General features: G+C 35.6%; 1 protein-coding gene and 1 long non-coding RNA gene across 3 annotated transcripts in view; both read left to right on the forward strand.

The window, feature by feature from the left end:
- Positions 1–14,710, forward strand: part of LOC126811674 (decapping and exoribonuclease protein) — a 146,153-nt gene that overhangs the window by 108,623 nt on the left and 22,820 nt on the right. The gene's annotated exons all lie outside the window — the stretch shown is intronic.
- LOC126811678 (uncharacterized) lies at positions 1,859–14,156 on the forward strand. Its single transcript, XR_008786103.1, has 3 exons — positions 1,859–1,873; positions 8,706–8,882; positions 12,523–14,156. It is a non-coding gene; the product is annotated as an uncharacterized LOC126811678 (long non-coding RNA).

Consider the following 14,710-nt stretch of genomic DNA (forward strand, 5'->3'; position numbering starts at 1 on the left):
ACTGACCAAAATCATGAAAACTGTAGTAAAGTCATAGGGTCATCGTGATCTTACTCCTATACCTCACAGTGGTCAATTTATGATAGACATTTGTCAATGTTTTATTGAATAATCAAGTATGACACCTTTTTTCGGATGACGCCCCGGTATTGGTGATCTTTTTTGAATTATGTCACGAAATTGGTGATCTTTTATCAGATTGTGTAAACTTGTTGATTTATTTTTTTCGTCTGCCACTAGTGTTAAACTAATACAAATCAGTGCTCTGACATAATGTACTAATGCGTGGTTCATAGAAGCTAACAGATCGTTCTATTCAACACATGATATAATTTATTTCTAAAGTTTGCATAAATTAGTTAACAAGTTTGAGTTCACTTTTATATAATTATAACCCTTCCAAGATTAATTAGGCCATCTGTTGCACCACAAAACATGTTTTGTTTCTGAAAAAAAAGTAATTATTGCTCAAGACAAATATGAATAAATTGTTTATTTGTTTATTAACGAAATCACCTCGTACAATATTGATAAATACATTGAATATATCGTTGAATGACTGTGATGCGATAACTATAAGGCAACCCAATCCACCCACCAGCATGTATTATTTGACTGAAGGTATACAATGAAATGCAACAGAATGGAGTTTAATATGTCGCCAACACAATTTTGAGCGGTAGGGAATTTTGTCCGGACAGTAGCCTTTCCGTCTATCTTCGATTTCCAACTGCCAGAAATGAAAGAAATATGATTTAACATCCTACTTTCCTGCGCCAAGTTAAAGATTCACTCGCGAATTGTACCGATGAAATGAAATATAAAGAAGTTTAATACCTCGTCCTTTTGAGACAGGCATTTGTGTTTTATTTCGACAAAATGCGAGGTGGGAGAATTTCGCCTGGACAGCGGCGTGTCCGCCCTTCCTGTTCAATTTCCGACTGCCAGATAGACAACAAAGACCTACAGTGGTCTTTAAAGTATATAAGAGTACTTTTTAAGTGCATTCATCGGCCAGTCATAGAAATGTATATACTAGTAGCTGGCCAGAGAAAGCTAAGTTTATTTTCATTCCAGACATGTACGAATGCACATTGTTCTGTGACAGTACACAACGTGATGTAATTATTTATTAACATACATGTATTTTACCATTGTGGGATTTAGTCAATATGCATACTGTTACATAATCGCGTAGAGGCAGGACAATTGCCACCAACCGTGGACATTTTCTGGATAATGGTTACTGTTAATCATTTTTTTCAAATGATGTCATTTCAAGAATGTTCTTATCATTCACTAGTTATTTCATTGTGATCATTGTTTCGTGTTTTCGTTTTGCCTAACCCATCACTGAACATGGTAATATAATAAATTGGCGCGAATGATTCACTAAGTCCTATTCTTTACAGAAGAAAAAAATCAAATCATTTAGAGATTAACACGGAAAATTTAATGTTCTTCCATTAGTATTTGACAAACAACCCCTCGCGGCGAGTCTCTACCATAAATCTCGTAACCTCTGAACTGCGACTGAAAAAAGGTTGAAGGTCAGAGAGGAGTTCGCGTGGCTTGGTCAAAACCTCATTCATTGAAGTGAGATCGTAAACCCTTTATACCAGAAAGATACTAAAGAACCATTATTCTCTTTTTTTACAGCTCTGGTGATTATTTGGAGACGAATCTTGAAACTGGTCATTAATTTTCCATGAATTCAGGAAGGTGTGCCACTTTTGTTCTCCTGTTACCCGCCGTTGATTTGATGGTAACATGCCCAATATGGAGGAGCTTGTCATTAGCATTTAGTCATAGATATTGTGTTGGTTACTGAATAAGACACTTTTAGTGCCCCGTTTTAAAGAAACATCTGTAGGTACATAAACAGACACGAATAAGATATTGTGAACAGGCGAAGCTGTCTCCAAAATTCCGAAACATGTCCATACAATTAGCAATTGCAGTGTTAACAGTGGGATTATTCATAGCATTTTTTTTCACAGGTCAACCCATTTAATAATACCGGTCATATTATGTAGACTACAGCACAGTACGCTGAAATATCTCGATCTCCCAGTTGGCAGTCTATATGGCGATCATCATTTGTTCACGATGAGAAATGAAATGAAATGGGGATTAACGTCCTACTTTTTTGCACCAATCGGGATATTGCAGAAGGGTATATGCCATGCAGTGTGCTATAAGGACAATTTGGCCAACTGTTCATTGAATTCCATTCGTCAAGGAATGTTTTACGTGTCTTCTAGGGTAAAATGGTATTTACCATAAAATCTTGATTCTGCCGGCCAGTACACCACTAGGATCAGTTCTACCCTCTGGTGGTTTATTTCCCACTCTCTAATATTTAAAAGCAGACCAGACCAGTTGTATGGCTCTTAATACCACTTCTGGTGAATAATAATCAAGTAGCAATTTGCATCCCAAACGAAAGTAAATCGCAAACTACTCCTACAGTTTTCAAATTTGAAAGATTTCTTAGATGAACATTCCACAAAATCAGTAAATGTACCTTCTTCTAAATGGGGGTCAATTAACATAATCATCTGATGTTCTGGAAAAAATAGACATATACTTTCAAACAGTCCCTTTCGTATTAAGAAATGAAATGAAATGAAATGTAGTTTAACAGTCGTTTTTGCTGCACGGACTGGGCTAAGAAGGCGGACATGCAGTTATGATGGAAATTTTGCCAAGACAGCGGCAAAGGTTTCTTTTACGTGCACGCCAATGTGTACGTTGGACCTCGGTGTTTCGTTTCATCCGAACAACACCCACAATTCGATTCAAATTAAACGCTACTTAACCGTAATATAAATGTAATGTCCCACCTTCCCCTTGTGTTGTAAGAAACCTCCTTATATTGGTTAATCCAGATCTGAATATATCCCGAAAGTAATCAAAACAAAAAAGCTGATGTGACCCGATCTTGTATGTAATACTTACTTTTAACTGACATGTCTAAAGCGTTTGCAATCTGATTAAAAATAGATCCTATTTCGTTTCTTTTTTATAGTTCAAAATGTCGGTTTACTTCATGTAGCCATCAAAGGTTTATTAAAACGAAACGAAATATAGATCTGTATTTTAATCAGGCTGGAAGCGATTGCAGATAACATTTCCTACCAAAATCTGCTATCTTTAAGAATCATGAAAGTGCAATATCAACACTGGATAACAGATAATTTTATTCCGATTTTATTGTCACCGAGTCACTCATTATTTCATTCTACAATCGCACTTGAAAATAATGTAATTTAACTTTTTAAAAAAGATTGGTTAAAATAGGACATTATCTTAGAAGACATCTCTGTCCGTAGAGAAAGGTTCCTTCAGGCTTGTCTGTGTGTCACACGACGATTAAAATACCACTCTGTCTTCTCCAACAAACGAAGAAATCGTTATCCCAGATAAATCGACCCCCTGTATTATAGATCTAATCCTTTTAACACCCATCGATAACATCTAATGTTTTAATGACATCGTGTCACATGTCCTGATATCATCTAAATCTCCACTTCTCCTGAAAACAACTCAAATCTCGCCAAATTTCGCAGAAACGTAGTTAATCTGATAGCCTCGCTTTGATCTCTCTATTCGTATATACATGTATATATTTATCTATAGTCGTCTGCACAACTCACGAGAGTGGAAAAAAGGGCGTGGATTCAATTAATCTGCAAATTATGCGTTATTCTTTTCATAAACTAATCAGTTTTTGCTCATTGACTTTTTCAACTTTGATGTACAAAAAATAAAACATGCTAATATCGCAGGTTATTGTTAGGTCTCCGACTACTAAAGAGATTCCGAGCTTTTGAAACACAATACATTATGATAGCCATTGACAATGTATCATATCGAACGAAGAAACACAATGTATCCCTAATTCGTGTTGGTCAGTGATGTATTGTTATGTACGATATACTTGTCATTTCTTATGCAGCGTCCACGGGATGGACAATGGGACAGGTGTGCCATCGTTCATTGCTACAGAAACGGAGGTGTCAGATATCTTAAATGTATCTTTTGGAAAATTATTCTCCTTAAAGGGATAACAATACGGGTAATATTGAACTTAATAATCGTTTGGACTTGAAGCTGGTTAAGAGAGGTGTAGCAGCGTATTTCAAGGGTTTATTTCTATGTGTCCAAAGAGGTCTCCAGCTGCGACTATCTACAGAGGCTCTACTTTAATCTGATATTTTAGGATGTGGAATTCTTGGGGTGACTGTTTGGTTAATTGATGCTGCTAAAAGGAATTTATTGTTACCAAAGTATTATCAGAAATAAGGTTACTGATATATTATCAAAACTAGACTGAGTCCAAGGAAATGTAACTATAAAAGCTATAGATACATACTCGTTATTGAGATTAAGATATTAACGACTTCTTAATAACATTTAGAAATAAAATTTTCCTGCATTTGCAATTATAGCCACTACTATGGACGATTAATTACGATAATTCTACCCATGTCAAATCGAACCTCCAAAAGGTGTCTCACTCACTTAAGCTCAATGAATGAAACACATTAAGTTCCGAAGTTTGGTTAGAGATTGGATCAATGAACGAGGGTTAGGGGTTGAGGCGGTAAATAACGTGCTATAATGTCACTATCCTTATTATTCATCTTATTATAATGCCACATGTAGTAAGTTTACTTACTTCAAGTGAAAGCATCATTTTTACAATATTATTTATAAAGTCCACGAAGTTCCGGAGTTTGGTTGGTGATTGATCTAATGATCGTGGTGCAGAAACGTCTGCAATGGGCATGACACAAAAAATCTAATTATCCTAAACATTCGATTTATTATAATATCACATGTAAATGTACTTTCTTCAAGGGAAGCAATTTTACAAAATAGCAAAACATGTCTTGCTGACAAACGCTAATAATTCATTAGGTCCCCTGAGAACTATCTCATGAATAGATAATACATGTATGCCTTCATGAATAAATAAACACAGCTCACCATGGAATGATAAAATCAACATGCATTATGTAAAACGGGAAAACCAATTTGTTACGAAGCGATTACAGTTGAAATTCTATACGTTTACCCCACCCACATCGATAAAACACGGCAGTGGAGGTGGTCATTTAGCGGCGAGGGGTGTGATGAAACGGGCAGGTGCGATGGTTGAAATTTTCATGAGGTATAGAAAATGGCCACTACGGGGTCAGTCTTGACGCGTGGCCTTCAATGCCGTCACCTCAACATGCCCACAATTGTGAAATAGAATACAGATACAGAATGCTCATCCATTGTTAGAACATTTTTGAAATGTGTGGCCTCGATGATGAATTTTCGTTAAGAATAATTCAATTTGAAACCCAGACCTACCATTAGTTAAAAGGGGTATTATTAACGTGAACTCATCTCCCTGGACACCTATATACATGTCATGTCTCTTCACAGAACAAAAGGCTAATGTCCCAAATCATCGCGCTCATTTTTTTAAGCCGACTAATTATATGATAGACGTAATTAAAAAAGAGGACAAAATTATAAAGACCCCCACCCTTGTATACCCAAAACAAAGTAAATCATGTTCAGTGTAAACACAAAAATTATTAAATCCGAAAAATTTCTAATTGCCAAAACCCACAACTTCTTTTATATGTTGATGTGTCTAGAAAGTTTCATATCGGTATCTTGATGAAAATCGGGATGGACAGTCGGAGCCCAACCATACTGGCTGGAAAACGAATCCAACAACAACCATTTGAGGTCGAGTGTATCAGAAAATGCTTCATAACTATGAGTCTTATTCTACAAGCGTGCGATGTAAGATTTTCCTAAAATGTAGTTTAAAACTTTAGGTACTCTTTCAAAGACAATATTTGCTTAACGTTTGGATCTGCCTAATGATCTTGGAGATCATCACTACTAAGTGTCATTAAATAACATCATGCTCATTGGAAATTTTGCACGATTCGATTTTCAATGGAGACGATATAAATAATACCAGCTATTGGTGACGGGGAAATTCTTTTGATGGACTAACTTCTATCCATGTAAATCCAAGCTGAATGATTATCTACGTTGATATTCTGCTTTTGTTTTCTTAATTAAATAATAATTTATCTGAATACATCTTATCTATGGAAGAAACTGTGTGAAAATTAGATATCGTCCGAAAAATGCAAGATGGGGATTGGCGATTTTAATTTTATATAGTGTAACAAAGAGAAATAGTATTGAATTGTCTATTGATGAAAATTCTACTAATATTATTTGTTAAGTAAAAAAGACGGGACTTGTCAAAAAATACAAATGCGTGTTAATTTCATACCAAGATCAACACACGCCTGTCAAATTGTCCTGCCCGAAGTCAAACGTGTTTCAATATGTAGATGAAGTGTTTGCACCATATTATTTGTTGGTTTGTGTATAATTATTGCTATGAGCTGTATATACACTATAATTTTAATATGGGAAAAGTGGGTTTTTCTCTTTAACTGGCCACGTGTTTGAATAGAAAATAAACAAATTAAATCTGCGCGATATGGCGACATGCTTCCCTGATATGAAAACCTAATTAAAGATGCATCGATACGTGTGACTATCTACCACTTTCTCTCTCAATTACAATGATCGGACTGATTATTAATTTCAGTTTGCCAGATTGAATATAAGACAAGGATTTGCAATATGCCTTGCGCTCCGTACAAATAGTGGGTTTTTACATCTGAATCAGATAATACGACGTTTGGAAACGTGGCCCACGATATTTTTTCAGAATCCATTTTTTATTAAAAAAAAAAAAAAGACGACATAAAAAAAAAAAAAAAAAAATCTCAAAGTGAGTTAACACAAACATTAAAGTGAACTATCCTAACTGAAAATAAAAGAAAAACTTATAGAGTATTCTTGCCACAACTTCCAAGGAAGTCGAATTTTAATTTTCAATACAAACCGCCTATAGGTCAGTATAAAAAAATCAGCTGCGAGCTTGAATATAAAGAACTTGAGAAGTAAATCAAGATTCGATGTCAAAATTGCAAAGTGTCACGTTAACATTAATCAGTAAATAATTAATTTGATTTAGTTTCTCCATGGAAATACTTGAATTTTCTAGTAGCCAAATTCCAATTCCTACTATTCTCGTTCTATTAATTAAATATAAGTTTAACAATGTAAGGATTGATTGGAATTTAAGAAGATATAATTGTCGGAAACTGTCACCACTAAATTAGTAACACTTGAAAATGTCGTCTCTAAGTTAAATAATGAAATCACTGCAATGGTGTCACATATCTAATGAAGTGACCATTAATCATGTCTGGAGTGGTCAGCGATGTGGCAAGCCACTGGTAACATTATGGTAAGGTGGAGTTCCGACAGTGGCATATATCCGGAACGGTATTTATGAAGAACAATATTGTACTATTTTGGACCTAGGTTTAATTTAGATGTTGGTAATAAGATAATTGCGGGATACCATGTCATTCTCTACACATCAATTAATTAATCAATTTATTTGAATATTGAAGTGCACCCGAAGACGCCAGCATTAATTTACCCGCATATGTTAAAGTTTTCATTATAAATGTTACTGAATTAAAAATTATAACGTAATAGTTTGTTTCTAACCGGTGATTTTGTGAATGACTCATATCCAGACCGGTGTTGTCCGAGAAAAGCCCTCGGAATTTTCCAGTCTGGTTTAATATTATCAGTGGTGCACGTGAGCGGTTCTTGCAAGAAAGGGCATCTAGTAGTACGGTTGATTAAAGTTCCTCTGCCAGTTTGAAATCGAAGTGGGAGTGGGCCTTAGCGCCGTTGTTTGGGCAAAATATCCAACATAGCACGCTGCATGGCGTATGTCCCGTTTTATTAACCTGGTTGGTGCAGACTTCAATCCCCATTTTATTTAATTTGTTTCTAACTATCTCAGAATTTAACCCATGACGTAGATCTGTGTTTTCAACGGTATATATGTTATACACATAATGCATTATTAAAACTTTCTCCCAACGTAACCTTATTCACCGAATAACAAAGATTCTTGGGGCATTCCCTGACAAATCAAATTTGGTAAAATAAATTGTTAGGTGTTTTTTTTCATGTCATTAAACCGGTCGAAGTTCAGCATTTCCATAAATAATAAATAATTGCCCTTATTACAAAAAGTAAAAATGGGACAACGAATCTACTCAAGGTTACAGAAAAAACTTTTGCTTTCAACTGAAAGGTATGGATCAATGAAGCAATTTTTTCAGTAAAACATATTATATAGGCTACTAAATGGTATAGCACTGGTCCTAATACATAGACAATGAAGAACCAAATAAAAATAACAACTGTACAGATTGCATTAAAGCCGTTGATCGGCAACTGAGAGATTTGAATGCCTGTCAAACTACAATATTGTGAAAGTTGTATCTCTAAAAGGAATATCAGTGCAATTCCGTTCAGTATGTGCAAAATGACGAACTGAAAAGTTCACAACATTCGGTTGACAATATAATCAAGCCAGCGTCACCTATACGTTCTGGGGAAAATGTTTTGATGAACCCTTTTTATAATCCGATTGATAGTTTGCTTTTGTTTTCTTCGCTAAAAATAATAAATCTGGATACATTTTACCGTGGATTAAGAGATTAGATGTTGTCGAAAAAGTACACTATCGGTACAGGTACCTTTAATATTGAAATGTCAAAATTAATCTATTGCAGAATATTAGAGAGGCTTATCTGAATAATAGTACATTCTGAAAAGAATATGGATGTTCATGTAACCAGAGAACTTCATATCTGATGTAATAGTATGCAGTTATTTTGAAGTAATTCCACTTGAAGAAAGCTGATTTCACAAGTACAGTACGCTTATCGGGTACTTCACTTTCAGGCCAGGTATCACTCCACCCTTACTATTCCATACTTAGATCAAAGATCAAACAGATTATTCACAAACTCTGTTTACCTTATATTTATGCATATTTCTCTTTGAATCATTCTTACCCAAAACAATAAATACAAGTTTATAAGGTATCCATGGCGTCGTTTATTCAAATCTTGGCGCTTCCACACTCGACCATTACGTCATACCCTCAAGGAACTATTGTACTACTAAGATCTGATTCTCGGTATATGAAAGGTCACGACCCTGGTAACGCCCTCTTTCTTCGGGTAATAGATGATGGTCATCTCCAGGTGTGTTCAGTTCGATTGTTTAAAGTTTTGAAGCAGGTGTTCACTTTGCCGCCATTCTAGGTAAAACCTCGGTGTTTGATATTCACCATATTTCGGCTATGTTTATGGAATATAATAGAGATAAGTTGAACCTTAAGACGCGAGCTGTTGTTTACTTTATGTCACTGGAATGTGTGTAGGCGACTCGTTGAATCTGGCGTCTGATAGAATTTGACTGTCAATCAAGATTTAACCAATAACCGAAAACACAATATCTAGAGAATCATACAAATAAAAGCATTATATTTTTCAAGAATTATCCGAAATCTCGATTTCCCATTGGGTTTTTCTTAGATCTGTAGGGACCCTTATGGTATTCTTTTGATACAGAAAAACATGCTTTTAATATTTCAGAGGTACACGTAACTGATATGTGTTTGTAAATATAGACCTACATAAAACTTTAAAAATAAATATTTGATTTTGCTGTGGGGCAAAATGTTATATAACCTCTGCACTTGGCTTATATCCGGTGGCCATAAGTTTACCTCCAGTTAGCCAAATGTAGTGACGGATGTTTTTGCAAAACTTATAACTAATATCCTGAATTTATATTAGTAAGATTTTTGAAGCAGAGCCTAATGTTTCATTTTCAAATCTTTTAGAAAAAGCTATATTCAGGTATTTCATTTTTGATGTATATAGTTCCAGGTAGGCTAGACATTAAACATATTGGACCATGCGCCGCACCATAATCACCCCGTACCACAATGGACCAAAATTAAAAAAAAGAAATATGTCACAGATAAAGATTTTTGTGGATTGTACGATCCCCGCTAAAGATGGCGTTTATATTTTTGTTGATATCAAGGAACAAATTAGAGTATATGGCTATTCAAATGGGGTATTTAAAAGGTAAAAAATGACTAGGCTACCCGCAATAAATGCCTAGATTTCTACATGAACTTTTGTTTGTTTTATTTTCCGAGAATTTAAACTAGGATCAATAATGGCAAGAATTGTCAGATGTCATGAAACATAAAATATTGTCTATTCAACAACCACACGCGCCTGTAACTGATTCTCTATTCAGTTTTAATTCAACTGACCCCTGTGTAAAGGAATTGTCATCATTGTTTACACAACGTCACAATTTTATGCGTAAAACGTCACGCTGCATCATAACCTTTGCTGGATGAGGTGACGTTCGAACGCACGTTCTTTGGCACTCTGGCCACGTGTCGGTCATTAAACGTACATTATCTGTGATTATCGTTGACCACTGGTCAGAGTTGTTTGTCCAGCTAGTTTAAATGTAGCGTTGTTCAGAAATTTCTCTGAAATTACCCAAATCATCAACTACGAAATAATGCAAGACAGGGCCCACATACGATAATCAATAAATATTCATTGACAACATACTTCGCAATGCACGTTAATGGGGCACCCGAGTTCTTGGATGAGTTCGAAACAAATTTCAGGGGTAGTTTCTTTTGGTGTACGGTGGTTCATTTTGGAACAGTTCATCTATATATTAATCGCATTGTTAGCCCATGTGAGAATGAAAAAATGAAATGGAGTTGACCGTCCTACTTTTCTGCTCCCACTGGGTTAATGAAGACAGAGCCCATGTGGGAGATTTAACTGTGAAGCCTTGATCTCTAGCTTTTGATATTTGAAATTATCCCCTTCCCCCGCCATCATATGAGGTGGAGTTAAAAGGAGTTGTCAGGAAACTAATATTCCTACAATACTGATATAACTTCGTAAGATATTGGGTTGTAGTTTTTATTACAGTACTTCTGAATAAATTCTATTTGAACACATACCAAAAATGGTCTGTGCAGTTCCCCAAATCACACACTATAAACTTATGACAGGTTGATCTTTTTTTTATACGCCCACATTTTCATGTGAACGTATATTGTCGTCGCCCATGTCTGTCCGGACACAATTGTTTGTGGACACTCTACAGGTCACAATTTTTATCAGATGTTGTTGAAATTTGAAATATAAGTTTATAACCCAAGTTGGTTCCTTTCGATATTCGCGGTTTTTTTTAGCTTGTGGACCCCATGGAGGTCACAATTTTATTCTAATTTAAAAAAAAAACGTTTGAATATATCACCGTTACACCTTCATGATGGTTGAGTTCGAATTTCGTGAAAATCGGACCAAAACTGCTGGACAAAATGGCCGCCATTCGAACGCAAACAGTGTAAAAAATATGGTATATCAAGGTTGTTGGCCCTCTAGAGCTCACAATGTTGATCCTATTTTGATGAAACTTGAAATACATGTTTACAACTCAAAGATCTTGGTTCTTTTCGATATTTGCGCATATCGAATTGTAACTTCCCGAATTATGGCCCTTGACTGTCCGAAAATCGCGTTTTTAGCTTGTGTTTCCTCTCGAGGTCACAGTTATTATCCGATTTAAAAAACCCAATGATGGTTGAGTTCGTATTTCGTGAAAACTGCCGGACAAAATGACCGCCCCTCGTACGCTAATAGTGTAAAAATATGGTATATCAAGGTTGTGAACTCTCTAGAGGTCACAAATTTCACCCGATTTTAATGAAACTCGAAATGCATGTTTATAAACCTGAATTATGGCCCCTGATTGTACGAAAAATCGCGTTTTTAGCTTGTGGTATCTCAAGAGGTCACAATTATCACCTGATTTAAAAAAAAACGTTCGAATATGTCACAGTTACACCGTACTGTTGGTTGAGTTCGAATTTTATGAAAAATCGGACCAAAACTGCCAGACAAAATGCCCCCCCCCCCTCTACGCGAATAGTATAAACATTTGGTATATCAAGGTTGTGTACCCTCTGAGGTCACAATTTTGATCCGATTTTAATGAAACTTGAAATGCATGTTTATAACCCAAAGATCTTGGTTCCTGTCGATATTCCCACATATCTGATCGTACCTTCCTGAATTATGGCTCTTGATGTTACGAAAAATCGCTTTTTGTTTAGCTTGTTCTCTATCCATCTCTTGAAAAATGTGGGCGTATCCTGTCTGGCAGCCGCTGGTTAAGGAAGACATCCAAGAAAGGCATTACAGAGATCAGCTAACAGTCGATTTCAAATGTCCTTTGAGTCCACCATCAATATACAGACAGAATGTCGAAAGAATGTCCAATATAAACTCATTTATTTCTGGGATGCTTTCTTCTCCGCCCAACGAACAATAGCTAAAAGAATGCACCGAGATTCATAATTTGTTTCTTTTTATGTTGACATCCGTTTAAAGAAATTAAACCTCAATGATTTAGTTCAGATTAAATATTCAGATTGGGTTAATCTGTTCCATTATAAGGTTTAATATACAAATTTTAGTTTAATTTCAGGCTTATTGTGGAACACAGGATGGGTTATATCTTAAAACCAGCTTTATCTATGGGCGTAAACGTGTCGACAAAAGAAATCAACATATAAAATCCAATGGAATCAACAAATAAAATCATAGGTCCTGTCTCCAAGCTTTTAAAGGAGTTGTATCATATTTATGGTCATGACTGTGTGAATATTATTGATGCCAATGAACAAGGACAGCGTCTAGTCGTTCGGATGGCGCGAAAAATCAGAGACCCCATGTACATATTGGCATACACTTATAATAAAGCTTCACATTTGGAATTCGATATAAGAGTAGGCTGCCGGGCAAAATTTCTTTCATGGCACACTGTATGGCGAAAGTTTTTATTAACCCAGTCGATGCAGAAAAGTAGGACGTCAAACCCTATTTCATATCATTTCCAATATATTTGATAAAATCACTTGAAAAATGATATTATCTAATGATATTGGCATACTCGCGCCATTGTTTTCAGTACTGACCATGTGTCACAATAACGACGCTTAACGCTAATCGCAGTTGTCATCTTTTTTACAACTTTGTGACTTGTGTTGTGGTCATTTATCAAATGATGGTCATCCAACTTCGGACAGATAAAACATTAATACTTTAGACAAACGTGGACACGTGGCGATAATGGCTAGAAGGATGACCACTGGTCACTCTGGTCACCTCCTCTGGACATGAGGTTTTTTGTGTGTAACCTTCAATATGTCATGTTCTACCGATATATTTGAAGTCATGCCACAACTTGGTCGTGATTAATATTCTTAAATTGGGTTTTAATGAAACTGTGTACATTTTAACAGTTGGTCGCTTTTGGTGCGTTGAATTGACATTTTGTTTTGAGTATTCCTCCCCTTTTTTCACGAATAGGCATTTTGAAAAATGTGCGATGATTACCGAATAATTTTGAAGGAACCTTTTGTAAATGATTTATTAATGATCGTCATTTTACATTTTTCGGACATTAGTCTATTTTTCAAGACTTAATCCACGGTGAAATTGATAATGTTAAAACATTTAATTGAAAAAAAACAACCCAAAAACATAACAAAATAAAGTATCAGCGCTAGATAATCTCCTGGCTTATATTCAATCGGATTAAGAAGAGTTTCCCCAAAAGATTTCAGCGAAAATTATACAATACGTTGGCCGGATTTTACCATTTTCTATAATATTGTCTACAGAGGATGCCAAATTAATGTTAACACATTTTTAATTCATCGTATCTTTGTAAATACTGAACGGAACAGAACAATTTTGGTCTGATATTACTTTTAGAGAAAGAGAAATGGGGTTTAAGGCCCACTCGACACAAACTAGGTCATTTCGGGATTAACACATGGTTCAATATTATTTCAGGGTCTTTAGAAGTGGGGGGAAACCGGAAGACCCGGAAAAACCCAAGAGGTTGGACAGGCCATCTTACTTCTTGTCACGTACAAGCGGGGATTCGAAACCACGGCATTTGACTTAATGACATACCTTATGATCAAAGCCACACGCGTTAACCATTCGGCCACTCAACTCCTCATTACTTTTAGAGATTCTTCTTTTTATGTTTTACAAGGAATTGCAACTGTAAATTGATTTTTGTATTAATAAACTGTGTTAAATAACTTATTATGAATTATATTTTTATTATATTAAATACCTGTTTTTGTCAATTTGTATTTAGAAAAGCCTTATTACTTACTACAGACAACTGCTTCATATAACTCTTGTCATCTCATTTAAATAAAACTTATTATCAGACTTGTCAGAATTGTATATAAATTGTCAGTTATATTTTTGTAATCAATCAAATCAATAATATATTCTTATTGTATTAACCGTGTAGCTGTTTGTCTTTGGTCAATATTACTGTCATAGACATTCATTTAAATAATTAGTGACAGTGTGTAGCTCCATATATCAGTTCTGAGGTCGCTAAAACACGGACACTCAAAACTGTCAATGAAGACGGGCATACGCCATACAGTGTGCTATGAGGGAAATTTTGCCCTGCAGCGGCACTATGGCCTACTGTTATATCGAATATTCGAACCCCAACTGACAAGGGATCTTTTACGAGCACGTCAATGTAGGCTATACACGAGACCTCGTTTTTCCGTCCCATCCGAAAGACTAGACAGCTGTCCTTGTCAGGCCCTCCGTCCTGCATCACTGACAATGTG

This window comes from Patella vulgata, chromosome 2, assembly GCF_932274485.2.
Source record: "Patella vulgata chromosome 2, xgPatVulg1.2, whole genome shotgun sequence".
In the NCBI taxonomy this organism is placed as follows: domain Eukaryota; kingdom Metazoa; phylum Mollusca; class Gastropoda; family Patellidae; genus Patella; species Patella vulgata.